At 40.8% G+C, this 19,246-nt stretch overlaps 1 protein-coding gene across 1 annotated transcript in view; it reads right to left on the reverse strand.

The window, feature by feature from the left end:
* The window catches only part of FMN1 (formin 1), a 256,580-nt gene that overhangs the window by 196,436 nt on the left and 40,898 nt on the right, over window positions 1-19,246 (reverse strand). The window lies entirely within an intron of this gene.

Consider the following 19,246-nt stretch of genomic DNA (forward strand, 5'->3'; position numbering starts at 1 on the left):
AAAATTACATTAAAAGGATATTAAGGATTCAACATCAGGCACTCAAAAGACAGAAAATGCCAGAATTAAGGTTGCCCGTGCAACCTTAATTTGCCCCCCTTCTGTGTATTATAACACTATTTTAAATTAAATAGTATGTGATCATTAATTAAAGACTAACGTAATTTCCAGCCAGTCCCCACCCCACAGCTCCCAGTCTTCCCCCTCAATTCCCTCAAATCCATTTCCTTAGTTCCAGTTTCCTTCCCCCATCCCTTCATCCTAATCTACCCCCCCATCTTCCCTCCAAACTCCAGGTCCATCTCTTGTCCCCAATTCATTTGAATCAGGTGGCTCCCCCTCCAGGCTTCCTGGGCACCAGAAGGGAAGTCCCCGAAAGCACAGGAGAAACAGGGTCCCTGCTCTCAGTTCTGTTGCCTGGCCCTCATCCCCAGCCCAGAGTAGTCAATAGAAGGCCATTAAAAGGAAAGTTCAGCTTCACCACCATAAGCCAAGGCTGAAGGAAGGACCTTTATTTGCTCTGTGGGGATGGGACATGCTCTATCTGGTCATGTGTAGGAGTTGTGAGGAGAGGGCGCATGCTCAGTTGCTCTGGGGGGAACCTCACATTCACAGTCTGGTCAGCACTAGGAACTGCAAGAGGCTCAAGCATGCTCATTGAGGACTGAATCTTCAGAGATGCTAAAATCTAAGTCTCTAAAAAGCGTGTGCAAATTGCGATGTTTCAAAGGTATATAATTTGGCTAAATTTGGGCAGATTTTCACAGGGATGGCACAAGGCACATCCCTGAGATAAAGGCAACCCCCTCCCAAATTTCAAGTCCCTGCTCCAAAGCAAGAGGACACTAGAGGTTTTCAAAGAAAAGGTTGCTGGAATTTCTTTTTCATTGCAAAATAACATTTCCCCCTACCATGTTCTCTGAAACAGCTAAACCATTTTGCTTGAAAAAAAAATATTGGGGGAGGGGGGAGGGGTGAATCAAAGAATCAACCTGGAGGCAGACACCTGGGATGATAAATTTCACCCAATGGCTAAAACATATAAGCTACTAAACACAAGGTCCTATAAGAGGAAGTGCCAGGCGACCTTAATAATATGTGATTCTATCAGCCCCCCCCCCCCATTTTATTTTTAACTGTTTTGATAATGGCATAATCAGAATATTTCACTTATTTTTTCTTCTAGATAATAAATATGACTTCATAGGTTATATCAGTCTTGCAAAATTGTCACAAAAATTTACCAGCATGTTCAGAAAACCTATTCTACTTCTATTTTATTCTCCCATAACACACAATTTACTTGCTCAAGGCAAAGGGGGGAGGGATAGCTCAGTGGTTTGAGCATTGGCCTGCTAAACCCAGGGTTGTCAGTTCAATCCTTGAGGGGGCCATTTAGGGAACTGGGGTAAAAATCTGTGTGGGGATTGGTCCTGCTTTGAGCAGGGGGTTGGACTAGATGACCTCCTGAGGTCCCTTCCAACCCTGTGATTCTGAGTAGGCTTTTAAAAGATTGAATTAAATACAGTATAACTGAACCTTTTCACAGTGAATTTATTTTTCACAAAAGAGCTTTACTTTTTCCCCAGTTCAGCAAAGTGCTTTAGGATGTGCCTAAATTTGAGCATGTGTGCAGTCCCACTGAAGTATTAAGTACACTAAACAACCTGCTGAATCGGGCCTCTATGCACAGATTCACTGTAACTGTAGTATGTACATTGTAATGCACCAAAACAAAGTAGGATATTTTCACTCTACTTCACTCCGAGAACAGACTATATTGCAAAACAGTTTAATAAAAATGACTAATTTGCATTAACTTACAGAATTACCTGCACCCATGAGTTAAAAGGAATTGAATACATGAAGGGTTCCTACAGCAAACCAGCAGAGACAAAAATATTAGAGAAATATTGTAGGGGGATGGGAAATAGCTGTTTATATTAGACATTAGCAGTAAAACAAACACATTTATTTTAATAAAGGAAAAATTAAAATTGGATATTAGGAAAATCTTTCTGACAGTAAGAAAAATCTTGTTAAAACTTTGCAGAAGAATCCATGTAAAGAGTCCTATTCAATGTATGCATTAGATCAGATAGTTCAAGAGGTCACCTCAAACTCTATCTTCTAAGATTTGATTACAGAGCACAATTTGAATATGTGAATTTGCCTTTTTAAATGCAAATGACCGTGCTTTCACCCATGTCTTCTTTTCAAACTTCTTCCCTGATCCTGCTGCCACCAACCTCACTAATCAAGATTCTTTGGGCACTCAAGCTTAATCCGTTCTGCTTTTTTTGCCCTTAGAGATCTGTTGCCCATATTTTTAACAAATAGTTCCCACAAAATTTCCCTCAACTAGTCTGTTAATACCTTTGAGTACATGAAGTGAATCTGCAACAAAGGAGAAGAGGGGACTGGGGAATGTATCTGTTTTCTCATTTAAATAAAAATAATTTCTCACAACCGTAAAACCAAATAATCTTCTCTTGCACCCAGAAAAAAAAAATCTAATAACCACAGGAAGAAGTCATCTCTGGAAGGGAAAGTTTACCAGCACCCCCAGGAGTTCAGGAGGATAAAATAAAAAGGGCGAGAGGGAGAAAGATTAACTCGTTCAACATTAGGAAAATCATCCCAAAGTTCCCTTTAATTTGAATGTAGAACTTTAACAAGGAATTCTTGGGAGCCCCTCTACCAATGTGGTTCCTAGACATCCCTCAGAAAAAAAAGTTATTGTGCTGCTTTTCTTATTCTCTGCCAATACACCTCCTAGCCTTCCATTCCCTGTTTCCCAGTGTCATCTATGCAAATATTTCCCTGATGAATAGTGGTTTCTATAGTGGCTGGGTATATTTATTTATTTTAAGGATAAAAAGCTTAAATTTCAGAAAGTCTTTTGCTCCTAGAATAAGCTTTTTAAATATACATGGAGCTTCACAAGTAGTTAAACTGAAATATAAGCATCTTAGTATAGTTTCATGACCTTAACACAGTTATAGAGCTTTGACATTTTCAAGATCTCTATTTCAAACCTTTGCATACTTTTCGTCTTTCAGGTATCTGTTGTGCTGCCACCATCAGGCATAATGCAAATAGGTTCTATGGAAGTGAAGTATAAACAGCAAGTTGCAAAAACTCCTTTAAAAGGAAGGTGTAGATAGTAAGACGATTCATAAGCATATGCAAAGTGTGTATGTTGATGAAACCATGAACGTGAGAACTGCATACAGATGACTGAAACGTTTAAAGACAGGCGGGAGTAGCATTTATGATTAACCACAAGCTGGGAGACCTTCATCAGTAACAACACATGGTAATTCTGAAAAGGCTGAACAGCTCATTAGGAAAGATTGACTAATAAACCCTTGGTGACCTTGGCTGCTGCTTTTGGATGCAGTTCTGCTTCAGCAGACAGAAGCATACATGATATAGGTTTTCTTAAATTTCTGCATGCTGGGTCCCATGAAAACTCAGCGAGGAACACACCAAACAGCTAGTGACATTACTTTTGAATTTCCCCTTGTAAAGATTAAAAAGCAAAGCTCTCAGCATAGGGAAGCACTGTAAAACCATGCTACCAACAGACAACATATAGTCCATTTCTAAAAGGGTATTTTGTTGAGTATTCCGGCAGGCAGCAACTTTCAATTGTTCTCATTGTCAGCCCCCCACAATCTTGATTATAGTTTTAAAACAAAGTAAAAGACATAAATAGCAGCTTCCATCGGTATATGAAGAGCAACAAGAACACCCAACCGGTAGGCAAATGGATTTTCTTCAGATTTTTTTAAAAAATAGATGTATATAAATATCAGTGTGATGATCATGAAAGAGATTTGTAAAAAGACTCAGTTGATGAATTGAGGGAGATCATCACAGAGCAGCATAATTATTTAACAGCATAATAAACTGTAATACTACATATGCAAACATTTCTCAGCACATATTTTGCTTTATTATTCCATTCATAAATTAACAATTTTATTTACAACACTGAGCTATCAGTTAAATACCTATTTAGATGTCCATAGCATAAAAACAACCCCCAACACACTGTAGAGTAGGTTGCAGTCTCAAAGGTCAAGGACTGAATGGATGTGCGAGTTGAACCCCAGAATATGGCTAGGTCACATTCACAGAGCTGCATAGAAGAGAGGAGAGGACTTTACATTGCTATTGTCTATGCTAAACCAGTTTTGGGGATAGAGAGAGACTTTGGTGTGGAAGGCTCTGAATATGGAACCTTTCGTGAATAATTAAGTACTAAATTCACTTTTTTTAAAAATGACAAAGTCTGATATTTGCTATTACGTTTACCATAATTATACATTTTTGAGTAACATGGTCCTGCCAAAATTTACTTTAGGTATCCTGAACATATCACTGAATAGTCGGATGAAGGGAAACATTTTCAAACACATCTAAATGACTTAGGATCCTCAGGTAGGAGACTCAAATTCAAATCCATGCTTCAATGAATATTTAAATATTAACATGAAGTGGAACCACTTCAACAGGAGAAATTGAGGAATACCCACCCTGCTTCAGAGCAAGGATTCAAACCTAGGTCCCTCACATCCCAGATAAGTTCCCTAAAAGTTATACGGTGGGAGGTACCATCACCGCCGCTTCCTGTTTTGTGAATCTGTCCAGAAAAACGTTTTCATGCTGAAACTGGTCAGTGAATTTGTGTGAATTCTGGGTTGACTGAAACTGTGTCTTTGGCAAATAAACAATTTGCCAAAAATATTTCACCCAGATCTACTTTGGAGCCCATTGACTTTCATTGAAACTTAGGTTCCTAAGTCTTTTTGAAAATGGACCTTGGGTGCTTCTGAAATTTCTGCCCAAATACTCCTAGATTATTAGGAGCTGAACATTATACCATCTCTCACTGGAGAGCCTTTTCCCTGTAAATTTGCAATAAAGTCTCAGTTTTGACCTATGACTTTAATGTCTTCTAAAACAGGCGTCTTAATATAGCTATTATTCAAAATGGGCCACTACTTCCACTAGCAAAATTTAATTACATCTTCATACAAGTCTAAACAGATTTTTATAAATCTCAATTGATTTTCCTGTTTTACACAACTGTATACACCTTGCTCCAAAGCCAAAAACATTAATGAATATTAGAAAGAAATGCTATCTGCTTAAGCAATAGCCTGAGCAAAAGCATTGAATATCCTTGTAGAGCACAATACAAGTGAAAATAGCTATCAAATTACTAAACAAAGGATAAATCTCCTAGATCAGACGGCTTTCCAGCCACATACTCTAATACTTTTAATATATCCCGGCACCATTATTTAATAAAACATTCTATGTACAAGAGCATGGATAAATCCTAGACATTAAGAGGACAGCCACATTTTCTGTCATCCAACAAAGAAGAAAAATGTATAAAGTTCTGCCTCATTCCCATGCCCCCTTTCTAGTGATATTATAAAGGACTGTCTTGGCCTTTGCACTGAGGTTAGAACAAATCCTCCCTAATTTTGTCAATAAAGACCAGGTTAGTTTTATCCATAACAAGCAAGGTGCCAATAACCTTTGTAGACAGCTATGCATAACCCATTCGGTCTTGTATATGAGAATTCCATTCCTTCTCCATTCTTTGGAGATGAAGAAGGGTTTTGACTGATTGTAATGGCCTTTCCTAGTCATAAGTCTTATAAATAAAATAGGCTGGGGGAACCAGTTTGCCAAGTGTATATATAAAGTATATAACCACATGGTTCATTACTTTCTTCGAATAAAATGGATTTGCAAAGTTTCGAGCTACATAGATTTGATTTCTTAGCAGACATGATGGTGATCCTTAATCAACCAACTGGAGATAGTCCTATTGCTGGATATTACCTGGTGGATTTGAACAAAATTACTTGACATCTGGGTGATGCTTGTCTTCATCAGCATGCCAATAGTTTATTTGCCCAACATGATTAAAGACTGCAGAAAAAACAACAACATAACATACTAAACTAAATAAAATGAACTAAAATAATGTTGAAAGTGCTGTGCTGAACCTGTCCAGCTCTGAACTTTGGATGTCAAGGGATCTTTTCCCTTTCAAAGGTCAAGACTCAGCTATCTGGTAGTAGTTAGAAACTCTATAATGGTCAAATGAATACAGGATAATATTTAGCCATGGAAACAGATGAATGTTTAGTGGCATAGATCAGGTCAACAACTTGAAAATAAATAAACTTTCCAGGTTACCAAGTTTCTCCCCCGCCCCAAGATTTTCCAGTCTATGTACCAATATCAAAATTTGATCTTCTAAAAAGGCAAATCCTGCATTTTATTTGGCTCAAACAAAGGCTAAAACTGAATAAAGCCACCACCACCATGCTCTTAAATAGTACTTTTCATCCGTAGATCTCAAATCACTTACAAAGGAAGGTAATTATCATTAATCCTATTTTACAGATGGTGAAACTGAGATGAAATGGCTTATCCATTACCACACAGAGATTAAACAACAAAGTTGCAAACAGAACCCATTACCTTATCCACTTGTCCATGCTGCCTTTCAATTTAGGCAAAAAATGGAAAGGGGCTAGTGTTACCTAATCTGCCCTCATACTACCTAGATGCTAGATTTTAAAGGATCGATCAAAAACACCACTGGCTAATATTAAAATTATGAAAAATCCTTAATCAAAACTAACACTGGTTTGCAAAAAATTTTGAGATTTCAACTTTTCAGCCCAATTTGTAATGTGAAAATTTTCTGAAATCTGCACTATTGCATCTCCTCTTGCTTGCTGCAAGGATCACAAAAGGAAGACAATGGGAAACTCAACATATCTGAAGCATCTTTAAGTGATTCCAGAAAACCTGTAAAATACTAGCAATGGAGAAGATAACTCCTCAAGCAAACTACTCACTACAATATTATGATGTCTGTTCACTCAAAAGATACAAAATATTAGAGCAGGCCAATTTTTTTTAGTCCAATAGTAAATTTGTTGAAAAATGTAGTATTGGGGCAACCAAAACGATTCATGAATATTTTTTAAAAAAAGTAAAAGTCAGTTATTTTCAAAATAATTGATTTGAAACATTTGGACTTTTGATTTAAAAAATTAGCTAGATTTGTTTTTTAAAAGATTTTTAAAAGGTTAATCCCCCAACCCCTCCAAAAACAAGAAATCATTTTGGGTCTAACAAAGTATTTTGTTCAACTTGAAACAAATTTTGGAGGCCCAGTATTCATTTCAGCATGAAAAAACTGAAAACAATCTGTTATTTGTTCAACAGTATGAAATGTGCCAGGAAGCTCAATATCCTACCCAAAAACAGCAATTCAACTAATAAATGAAATTCAATTATATATAAATAGAAGATTCATAAGCAATCTAAAGCAGAGCTACAGCTGAAAGGGGACAGAAGAGAAAAGAAGAAGGAAAAAAAGTTACTGCCAAGGATACCAGATATGATAATTTAATCATAATGGTAATTCCATCTTGTTTTTATATTACACTTTTCATCAATAGGTCTCAAAGCACTTTACAGAGGATGTCAGAATTCTTATCCCCATTTTACAGTGGTTTAACCTGAGACACACAGAGGGAAGTGACTTGCCCCAAGTTACCCAGCAAACCAGGGGCAGAGCCGAGAATTGAACCCAGGTCTCCTGAGGCGGACTCCGATGCCCGATCCTCATTTAGAGTGATTTTTTTATTGTTGAGATGAAAGGTACTTAATTTAAGCTAATTAAATTTAAATCTTCCAAAACCTGAGTTACCTCTCTGTGCAACTGATTTAGGAGAGAAATTTCTTTCTACATTTGAGCAAATAGCTGGGATATGAGAGAGACAGACAGACAGACAGACAGACAGAGAGAGATGAAGTTCAGATTCAGATTTTGTTGCCCATCTTCACAAATGCACAGTAATTACAAAATTGTACTGTACCGAAACTCATGTTATTGCAGTGGACAACAGTGTTATATGCAGAAATGCAATAATTATATTACATTTACATAATTTCTTACTTTTTAATTTACATTTAATTTATTGCTAGTTGGGTTTTTTTCATATGTTGGATGGAAGGAGTTATTTTCCTGCCTCAGAATTTACCCTTTATAATATAATTTTTATTTTATGGTTGATTTGGAGGGGCAGGAGTGGTGTTTTTTGTGTTTTTGTTTCGTTTTTATGGTAAAATCTCTAGGCTTAGTCACCCTAAAAATAAAAATCAGTACTATTACTAAAACATTAGCACCAATTCTCAATAACTATGTTATTTTTAATTTAAATTGTGGTAGAACTGAACATCCGCTAGATGCTTTCCAAAAAGTCCCTGCCCCAAAAACATTTTGCACATACTGTAATAAACCTTCACATTTTAGAATGAAATGTCAATACTATATATTAAAAGGGATGTTATTCTATGCTATGCTATAACTTTTTCTGAAAGAAGGTTTAGCTGACCTCTAGTGGTGGCAATAGGAAATACATTTTAATAATATAGCTGCTGTGATGAAGAAAATCTATATAATATTTAAATAAAAGATGAAACGTTGAAAATGTGCTAATCATTACAACTAGGAGGTTATTTGACATTTACATGAGTAAGGACTGTGAAGTCACTAAATGAACAGTAAAATTTCATGTGGACATTTCAGTTGAACTTAATAACCTTAGAAAACTAATTTAGAGGTACAGATTCAATAATAATCCATTAAACTCTGATGAGTGCCTATGTTCGCTTACTCTGAGAATTAATTTCAAAAAGTTATCACTAAAAGTACTGTGCTTCCAGGTTTGAACTTACCAAAGTAAATTAGGTATAGGAAACCACCCATCAATGCATCATGAGGGTCCTACTATTTTCTATGACTCAAACTCCTAAAGTTTGATACATTCACTGTAGTGATGATCATCTTTGAAACACCACCCATCCTGTTGAATGGATGATGCAAAGAATGCTCTCATTAAAACCTGGTTCTTCCTTCCCATATAGCGACTACAGAAAATGAAGCAGACAATAATAATTCTCAAACAATGAGAATACAATAGGATTTTCCTTTACACAGGCCAGGAAATTCCAAAGAATATAAAAGATAACAGAAAATAATTAATTGCCATACATGTATGATCAGAAAAGTTTTCTTCTTTTCTCTTCCCCTCTTCTCCTGTGAATGCACTGGCCTCTCCTAGTGTAAATTAAACTCCCATATAATCACTTTCTGTGAATTCCTACAGCGAGATAATGTGCTGTGGGCTCTAGAGTATGTCTTCACAGCAGTTAGCCCAGGAGATCAGCACCCAGGTCTGAGCACCCAGGTCAGCCTAACCTGTGTGCGAGCTTCCCCACTGCAAATCCATACCCCCATTACTGTGCTCTCACTGTTTCTGCACTCGCCCATATGTGTCTGGACTGGGGGCATATTCCACACTTTTTTGTGTTGAGATGCCCTAGGATTCTTTCCCAATCAACAGAGTGAATTGCCAGAGAACTTGTCTGTCGTTCAGTGGATTGTGGGAACAGTACTGGAGGACTGTAAGTACTTGAATGATTTAGCCTGCATCCTTAATCCAAATTGGGCAGGTTCCAGCCATGTAAAAGCAGGGCCTGATCTTTCATCTCTAGCCCAGTGGTGTCAGCTAGCCCCAGCCTTAAAGCATCTCCAAACCCAGGTAAAAGATTTTTGCATGGACAGTAGAGGGGTTTGGGCTAGAACCTGGGTAAGACCCTGGCTAGCTTTTCAGTGAAGACATACACTATTACAGATGTAGCACAGAACTCATAGCCCAAGGGGAAAGAGGCCTAAGGTGATTTAAGCCCCCTTTTCACCTTTCCTCATCCTTGGCCACTCCATGGGCTGGAGAGGCCACTGGAGGTCTGTCTAAACTATGGCAGCCTTCCAGGGACACCCCACGGGCTGCAGCACTGCCTAGAATCTCTACAGCAGTATGTGACCATACCTCTTCCCTTCCCTCAGCATGCCCCTCTGCAATGGCTTTGTTGGGATCCTTGAAGGGCAACCTTACAGCTGTCTTCCTTGGTTCCTGCATTGTTGGGATCCACCCCTGTCCACAACTGGTTTTTTTTTATTGACCCCTTTACAATGCTCCAAGCCTTTTTACATGAAGTAAAGGGGCAGGAATGGGAGTAGGAATCTCACCCCTAATCCAGTTTCAGGTGGGTTTGTACTTGACATAGCTAAGCTGTGCCTGCACTGCCCATGCTACCATGGCTACACTACCCTTTATACACGTGCTAGCTCAATGAGCGCTAGCACCTGTATGTGTACATGAGCAGGGGAATTCACCCCCCTACCTCAGAGTGTAGATGTAGTCTAAGAGTACATTGAAGATGCTGTCTGTACAACTTCCGAATTGTGGATAATTTGATTAAATTGTATCATGCAACTTCTGTGTCATGGAAAGCTCATAAGTATGTGAATCCCTTCATGAGTTAGCAGGGTTGTGTCATGTCTCTGCCAGGCCAGAGACAATGGTGAGTGATCAGCACTCAACAATCCATTCAAAGTAAAACACCTTGGGACAATGGGTTTATACTCTAACTGGGAGAAGCAGGTGACCTCAGCAGGAGTCTGTAAAGGGACTCGGGAGTGGAGGGTGGGGGAACTGGTGAGAGAGCACCATTTTGCACCAGACTAAGATGAGGGAGGCTGCTGCAGAGGCAGGGTAGGCAAGGGGGTAGGGGTAGGGGATGGAGTACTCCCAAGGGAAGGATGAGCTAGTGAGGGACAGTGTTTAGGACGTTTTATTGTTGTGTATGATCTGTACTCTCCTGTGCTTTACATGATTACTATAAAGAGCATAACGATGTTAAACTGTATGAAGTGTGAATGAGTGTTGACTGCTTCACAACTGCTGCGTGTCCTGAGACAGTTAAACTCACACCTTTTGGGTCAGGATGGAGTTCTGGTAAAGGGGTCTGTTTAAGTATCAGGGAGTCTGATGAGTCAGTGTTGCATGCAGAGGACTTAGGCAGCTGGACGGTGAGTTCTGACAATCGGGGCGATGCCAGACAGAAGGTCTGTGCCCTGAGAGTGTGCCTAGAGACCCCAAGGCTGGGGCAATGGCTGGACTCTGTTCAGACTCCAGGAGGAGCTTGAAACATCCTGAGGATCCAGAGCACAGGAGCCTGGATTCCCCTCACAGTCGTCCTAGTGGGTGGCCAGGAAAGGGTGCTGGCAGGGATCTGGCCTGAATCAGTGCATGCACAGTGCTGGTCACACACAGTACCCAGGGCACAACATGTTCCTTTGCTGTTAATACTTTAAATTTTGCAGTCCCAAGCATAATTAAAGGTAATGCAATGTCTGTGAAGTGACTTAGGGCTGGTCTACAGTGAAAACTTACACCAGCCTAGCTAAGTCTCTCAGGGGTGTGAAACATCCACACCCCTGAGCAACATAGCTATGCCATCCTAACACCTGGTGCAGACGCTGCTAGGTCAATGGAAGGATTCTTCCGTAGACCTACCTATCACATCCTGGGGAGATGGATTAAACACAGCGATGGGAGAACCCTCCCGTTGCTGGAGTGAGTGTCTACACTGAAGCACTCCAGTGGTGCAGCTGCAGCGCTGATGCGGTAGCATTTTAAGTGTTGACAAGCCCTTAGACAACAGAATGAGTTCCTTTAATATGAAAGATAAAAATGGTGAAGCCAGGTAACAAAATATGTATTTTAAAAGGTTCTGAACATTAGGAAGTATGGAAGCCATCTCCCAGTGGCCAAATGACAAAGGAAATAAGATTTTGTCAACTTCTCAAATGAGAAACGGTAAGAAATGGAAATCAGGAGTGATAATTGTGATTTTCCAAAGATGTTAGCATAGTGATGTTCTGAATATCTAAAATTTTTTAGCCCACTGTAAAATAAGATATGCGGCAATCATATTTAATATACGCTACCTCTGTTCACAGCATATAGTCCCTAAAATTGGCCTGTGAAGATGGTACATTGCCAAATGAGATTGTAGTAGCTGCAAACTTTACAAACAGCAGGTGAAAAATGTTTTTAGCCTAAATGTTCCTGTGTCATTTAAGAATTCTTCATATGGCATTCCACATTAATTATATGCTATATCATGTCCCAGAAATGTAGAGTTCTGAAAAAATGTAGATAAAGCATGGATGGCATTTGTAAGGTGTGACATTTTAATGCAACAAGGAACTCACTACTGAAAGTACAAATGCAAGACTATTCAGCCTACAACCTTCAAGTGTAGTAAATATATCTAATACTCTTAATTATCAATCAAGGCAGTAACATTAAATGAAGAATTATATTATTTTTCAGTCATTACCAATCTTATGATGAGACAGACTAGCATTTTGCACATCCTCACAAACATATTGTAAAGCCAACTTCCAAAAGTCTGCTTTAAATTATTTTTTGCACATTTTAAACAAGCATATTATTTTTGTGAGTTTGAAGTATCACGCTAAAGACGTTGCACTTCATTTTCATTACCTCACAGCCCAGTGAAACATTCCTACAGACTTTTTAATAACTAAAATATTATGAACTAAAGCTGTCTAGCATCAAAATAAAGTCATCACCAAACAAATGGATACCATATGAGAAAATGTAATACTTCATGAATATAATACGTCTTGTGGGAAACCACCACAATGGCAGTATCAGTTCCCACCAATTTCCACAGATCATGTGCAGAAAACTTTTGCATTTAAACTAACTTTAAGTTGTATTTAAGCATTTAAAATGGATAATAGTGAGTTTTTCTGGCACCATCATAACTGATAGTTGAGTCAAAACTAGGCACTAGCCTGCAAATAACGCATGCACATTTTCCTTCCTCTAAATTGCAGATCATATGTGACCCTTTATGTTATCTATTATACTTTGACAAAACATTCATATTCCAATCTCAGCAGCTAATGAATTAACATTAGTTGATCAGACATGGGGAAAAATACAAACTACCTTAATTGCTTCATTTAACAAGAGACTAAGTTTTTATCACACAAAGTTAGAGAATAGCAAATTTAATGAAAAAAATGTTTGTGAACTTTACAGTTCAGGAATCTACTAGCCCGTCAATTTATTTCAAATTTATTTTCATGGAAAACATAAAATGTCCAAAATTAGTGTTTTTAATGGAAACCAATTAACAGCTCCTCTTGCGGTCTGGTACTCTGAGCATCACAGCAACAGGCAAAGTGGAACAGATTGTTTAGCATAAGTAGTTAGCACATATTGCAAGGACCCTTTCAAGGTAGACTGACCCATTAACACCTCTGCAGTCATAGAACAAAAGGAGGGGGTTCGTGGGTTAGAGATTGTTGTAATAAACCATAAATCCAGTGTCTGTTCAATCCATGATTTTTAGTGTCTAGCAGAGTTATGAATTTAATCTCCCAGGGTTCTCTTTTTAAAGGGTTGTGCAGATTTCCTTTGAGGATGAGGACTGATAGGTTAGATATAGAGTGATCACTTTGTGAAAAGTGTTCAGACATGGGTGATAGGGTGTTTTTGTCTTTTATCATTTTCCTGTGTGAGATTCTTGTGTGTGTTCAAACAATCTGTTCCACCTTGCATTTAGCATCATGTGATGTTCAGAGTACCTTTCTGAGACCTGAATAAGAGCTCCGTGTGGCTTCAAACTTGTCTTTCTCACCACCAGAAGTTGGTCCAATAAAAGATATTACCTCACCCACTTTGTCTCTCTAATTAACATATTGGCATTTCTTTCCATTTATGTTTTCATACTCTAAAATACTTTATTAAATAATATGGAGTCTTTTAATATGGAACATGTAGGGTTACCAGACACTTCCTATCAATAAAGTAGTATTATCTAGCCATTGTAATGTAGTTTTACATGACGAATTAAGTATAGCTGTCACACACATCCTGGTAGTGCTCGCCCTGGCCGGACATTCACCGGACTGTGGTTTGGATCTCACAGACTGGGCCATGTGTTCTTAAAGCTTCCCTTGAGGTACTGTCTCTCCCGTTGGTATCTTTGGGACATTTCCTGGGCACTCGCTAGCTGTTACCTACTCATGGAAATGGAGCCCTGTGTTAGTGCTGCCCTTGGCCCCCACGACCAGTGATGATCCCCAAGTCTCCCCAGTGGGTAAAGCAGACCCTTTCCCACAGCTTCAACCTTGTCTTCAGGGATTTGCGGCCATGAGGTAGACACACATACAGATTTGGTGAGGGTTCCCAAAAACCAAACACTCTTTAGTTAGCTTAAGGATTAAGGAGTTCTAAGCAAGACAATTAACACATTTACATGCCTTTCCCTGCCTCACTATCCTGAGCTTTCTTTGAGCATCGGCCAGAGTCCTATAAGGAGCCCAGGATCTTCCCTCCTGCACATAGCTTCTACTTCAGATCATGGAATCTGTCTCTTTCCTATGCATTCAACCAGTTTCCTTCTTTCTCAGCTCAAACTGCAGTTAAGAAGGATCCCCTATTATGAAAGCATGCCCGTCTCTTCCCCTGCTATGCCCCAGCTTCCTGTTTGTGAGTCCCCACCCCAATGTCTCAGCCTTTCTTTGTTCTGTCTCTGGTGAAATTCCACTGCTCTAGAACCTCCCGCAGAAAAGTTGGACAAAACTGGTTTTCCCTAGGCTTCAACTATTCCACATCCTAAGGTGCTCCCATTTGAAGGGGAGCTACTTAGATTAATGGCTCACGTTGTCAGTCCTGTGTCATCACCTCTTGGAATTTCAATCCAATATGGAGGCAAAAAGACAACAGAGAAGGCAAGAAGCCCCACATTCAAATAGAGTCTGACACAGACACACACGGAGTCCCAATATCAAACAGAATTCATAAAGTGTGCTTGGATTCCCCAAATCACAGTATTGAAAGGTCATCATAAGAGTGACCATTGCTACTACTGAGTACACTATTGGTGCTGCTGTAGCTCTCTAGATTCCTGTAAACATGTCTATGTAGTTCACTTCTTAGAAATAAACTGATTATGTCTCAGGGAGAAAATAGGGATATGGACCCTCATCTTCCTCCCCACCACATTTTGACTATTTCTGTTTTGAGAAATACAAAATAACTATGGGTCCTTCCATGCATTTCTAGTGGCAGTTTGCCTTCACAATCATTGCTACTGATGATTACCCCAAGAGTCACTTGATTCACAGTATAGTTTTAGTCTGTATCCCTGGTTTCTCCACTACTACTGTCTTCCTAGTTGCAGAGGTGAGCATTTAACACTAACCCCTTTGGTCTACGGAATATGTTTGTCCTTTTCTCCCACTTAATCTCTGACAAAGCAAGCCATGCTTCCTCACTGGAGTAATTTCCCCATACTCCTAATAGCTCTCTAGAAGGTAGATTTCACTGTTGATGCAAAAATGGTTATTAAAAATTATTATTCTAATTTTAGGTCATTACACATTTGCCTTTGCCTTCACTGAATTTTAAGATATACTTATTAGAGTGCTGCACGCCTTCTGTTGCTTCTGTAGGCTGATCTTATTGCGCACACCAGGAGCTTTATGCATTGCTCCATGCCCCCGCACCCCGCCCTTTTATTTCAGGGAGTTGCTGCAACTCCCCCCCATCCCTTCTCTCATGCCAGAGCTCATGCCATTTCCCCTTTCCCATACCAAAGCCTCCCATTCTTGCCCCAATGCCACATGGTCTGTGTGCTCCTCATTCACCTCTAGCTAAGTAGCCTCCCAGCACACACTTGAGGGCAATAATAAGAAAATGGCTGATCCTTTTGAAATGAAAATGCTACTTCCAGCCTCCAGCTCAAACTTACCCAGCTGTTTTGCCAAGGCTGGCAGCCTAGGAATCAAAGGGACCCTAAACATCTAAAGAGACTCTTTGAAGAGAGAGGAAGGGGTGAGTCATGAGAGAGCTAGTACTGGGGAAACAGACTGACATGGAACACAGATGCACATCCCTCAAAAGCATCTTAAACAATAAGGATCTTTCCAGGTTCATGGGGAAGATAAGTCTTAGGAAAGAAAGCCACATGTATAGATTGTTTTAAAGTAAATTTTCTTTGAAATTATTTGGTTCTAAATCAACAGTAAGTGGTTTTAAGAAGGCTGTCTGGTCAGTGGATACCACTGTCAATAGCTCCCAGAGGGAGCTGAACTGCAGGTACTGCTGAGGTAACAACTAGGGTGGCCAGGTGCCCGGTTTTCGACTGGAAAGTCCAGTCGAAAAGGGGACCTGACAGTGTGCAGTCAGATCTATTGACTGGACACCCAAAGTCCGGTTACTGCGGGTGGGGGAGGTGCCGAGTCATCACTTGTGCCAGCCCCTTCTTAGCCGGGGCTACCTCCTACCTGCACTGCGTGTCTGCAGCTCCCAGCCCTGGCTTCCCAGGCAAGTGCCTCCCGACCTGGGCAGAGGTGGGGGAGAGAGAGAGGAAGAGCAGCGAGCAACGGGGGCAGGAGGAAAGAGAAGTGAACGGAGCGGGGCCTCAGGGGGAAGGGGCTGGGGCAGGAGTGGAGCCTTGGAGGAAGAGGCAGGGCTGGGGTGAGGCCTGAGGGAAGGGGAGGGTAAGGAGAGGTTCCGACCCTCCTGTTGGAGTGTCCAGTTTTAAATATTACAAAGTTGGCAACCCTTTGTAATGACAGTTAGTACAGGGGGACTGAAGCCCAAGGCCTAGTCTGAGAATGGGAGAATCATGTGGGGTTCCACTCCCCAACAAATGTGATGGCTCGAGGCCCGAGACCTGGAAGATATGCATTCAAAGAGACCAGGAGAGGTCAGCAGGGCCAGGCCTTAAGGAAAATGGCACTTTGGGCAAACTTGTATTTTGGCACTCCTGGCCCCCGTGGGCACGGCACTCCCCACATTGCCCCTGGTCCCCATAGGTGCCCCCCATTGTCCCTGTGGGCTCCTGAAGCTCCTCACCCCCCTTTGCCCCAATCCCTGCCCCCCCTTCTGCACCCCTAATCCCTGCGCTCTCCACCTCCTGCACTCCTAACGGCTGCCCCCTCCTGTGTCCCCAAAGCCTGCAGTTTGCCCCCTTCACTCCTAACCCCTGCACCCCCTCGTGCGTCCATGTGGGGAAAACGATCTGGATGCATGGAGTGGCTCCACTGCTACTCACTTCCCCCCTCCCCCGAATACTGCTCCTCTGGCCCCCTTGGGGAGTGTGGGGGTGGGAGCGAGGTGCAACGTCAGGGCTCCCTGCTTCCAAGTCACTTTCCCCACCTGGGCTGCATAAGGGGAGGGCAGGAGAGCAGCAGCTCCTGATGCTTGCCTCACAGCACTGCACAGGTGGGAAAAGTGACCTGAATGCAGGGAGCCTGGTGTTGCTCCTCACCTGCCCTTAGTCCCCCCTAGGGAGGTGCAGAATAAAGGGGGAGGGAGCAGTATCTCTGCATCACTGCTTCCCCCACCCCAATTCCTCTGCCAGGAGGAAGCAGGGAGAAATCTGGGCACCACCCTCTTTCCCCCCCCCCCCCCCCCGACACATCACCTCTACAAGTTTGCGACACTCCCCAGCCAACCAGGAGCAGTTTCTGACACCACACTGGCAACATGCACCTCTGCGCTGCCACACGGTGCCCCCCTGACCTTGGCACCCTGGGCAAATGCCCGGGTGGCCCACCCCTAAGGCCAGCCCTGTGAATGGTGCTGTTAGCCTGGTAACTGTGACAATCTTCTTTCTTTTCCTATAGTCATGGTTAATAATTGTGAGGCTTTTCCTTATCTTTAAGCATAGTGTCACCTAAAGGATGCCAAGAACGCAATGTGACTAAAATATTGGGAATCACATCCCTGTGTTGTGATTGCCTAGGGAGGTTGGGGAATCTCCATCACTGGAGACTTTTAAGAGCAGGTTAGACAAACACTTGTCAGGGATGGTCTACAGCCCTGCCATGAATGCAAGAGACTGTACTAGATGACCTCTCGAGGTCCCTTCCAGTCCTATAATTCTATGAGTTGGCACTAAAACACACAATTACGATTTGGCCTACCATTTTTTGTTTCTCTAGACTACAAAGTTTTAGTAATTTGGGGGATAAAATTCCTTGGAGCTCAATACTTTAAACACCACTTTCTACACCACATCTCCATATCTAAGTCAAGTAGGTCTGCATAGATTTGTCCTCAGAGCCTGTCAATGCTACTCCTCAATCATCTAGAAGAACTAGTGTTGAGTGATGTGCAGAAATCTTCACATCTCACCACAGCAACAGATACCACTTACTGGTGGGGTAAAATAAGCAGTAGAAGGGCAACATACCCATCTCTTTAACAGCTCAGGAAGTGAGAGACTAGAGAAACTATTTGTCCCTCTCTTCATTCATCTCATTCTGTTTACTCTCCTTTTCTGTATAATCAAGCAGGAGGCATCTTGCCAGAGGTATCTGGGCACTAAAACACCAAGAAACACTTTTTAAAAAGCCTTTTTGATGTTCTTTAGACAATCAGATGATTCCATGTAGATTTTGTTAAATGTGGATGTGTCATCAAGCCATTTGATTTGTCAAACATTGATTCCATTTTGTTCCCAAAAAAGCCCAAATTTATTGATCTTCTCAGCATGCTTTAAAACCCATCTGTTTTTCTCAGCAAAATTTTAGCGTAGTGGGAACTACAGTAGAAGAACAGGACTTCAGCTGGATGGCCAGATTTTGTTATGAAATTGGGCTAATTGGACCTGTTTTTATATTGCTATGTTATAAGTTTTTATATGACATGATAATCTGATTGATGAATCTACAGCCATTGAGTATATGCTTTTAAAAAACAGAAATCAATAAATGCTAAGTCTTCAGCATTAAAAACCACGACTCATACATTTCAAGGAATTTTGAAGAAAATTAAAAAAACAAACAATATGAATGAAATCCTGGTCCCATTGGAGTCAATGGCAAATCTCTCATTGACTTTTCAGTGGGGCAAGATTTCACACTATAGACTCAAGAAAAATGATGAAAACTGAAAAAATTATGCCAGCACAAGAAAAGTCAATGTGGGGGGGAGGGGAGATAAGGGAGGGAAAAAATACAACATTCAGGACTTGAGGAGACCCAACAAGTGGAATCTATTAGTAAAGCTTCTGAGAACATGTTGCCTTTCATGTCACCAGGCTCAGACTTTTTCTACCTGCTATTTTCAATTCCATTTGCCTTAACGTTGACAATGGAAATGCTGCATATGTTTGTATCTCAGTGACTTACACACTGAAAACACAGCACAAACATACTGTGGTACTATGGTGCAGGTATTACAGCTAATTCACTGTGCAGTGCTAGAAAAGTGCTACATAGTTTGACCAG

This window comes from Emys orbicularis, chromosome 4 (genome assembly GCF_028017835.1).
Source record: "Emys orbicularis isolate rEmyOrb1 chromosome 4, rEmyOrb1.hap1, whole genome shotgun sequence".
Classification (NCBI taxonomy): domain Eukaryota; kingdom Metazoa; phylum Chordata; order Testudines; family Emydidae; genus Emys; species Emys orbicularis.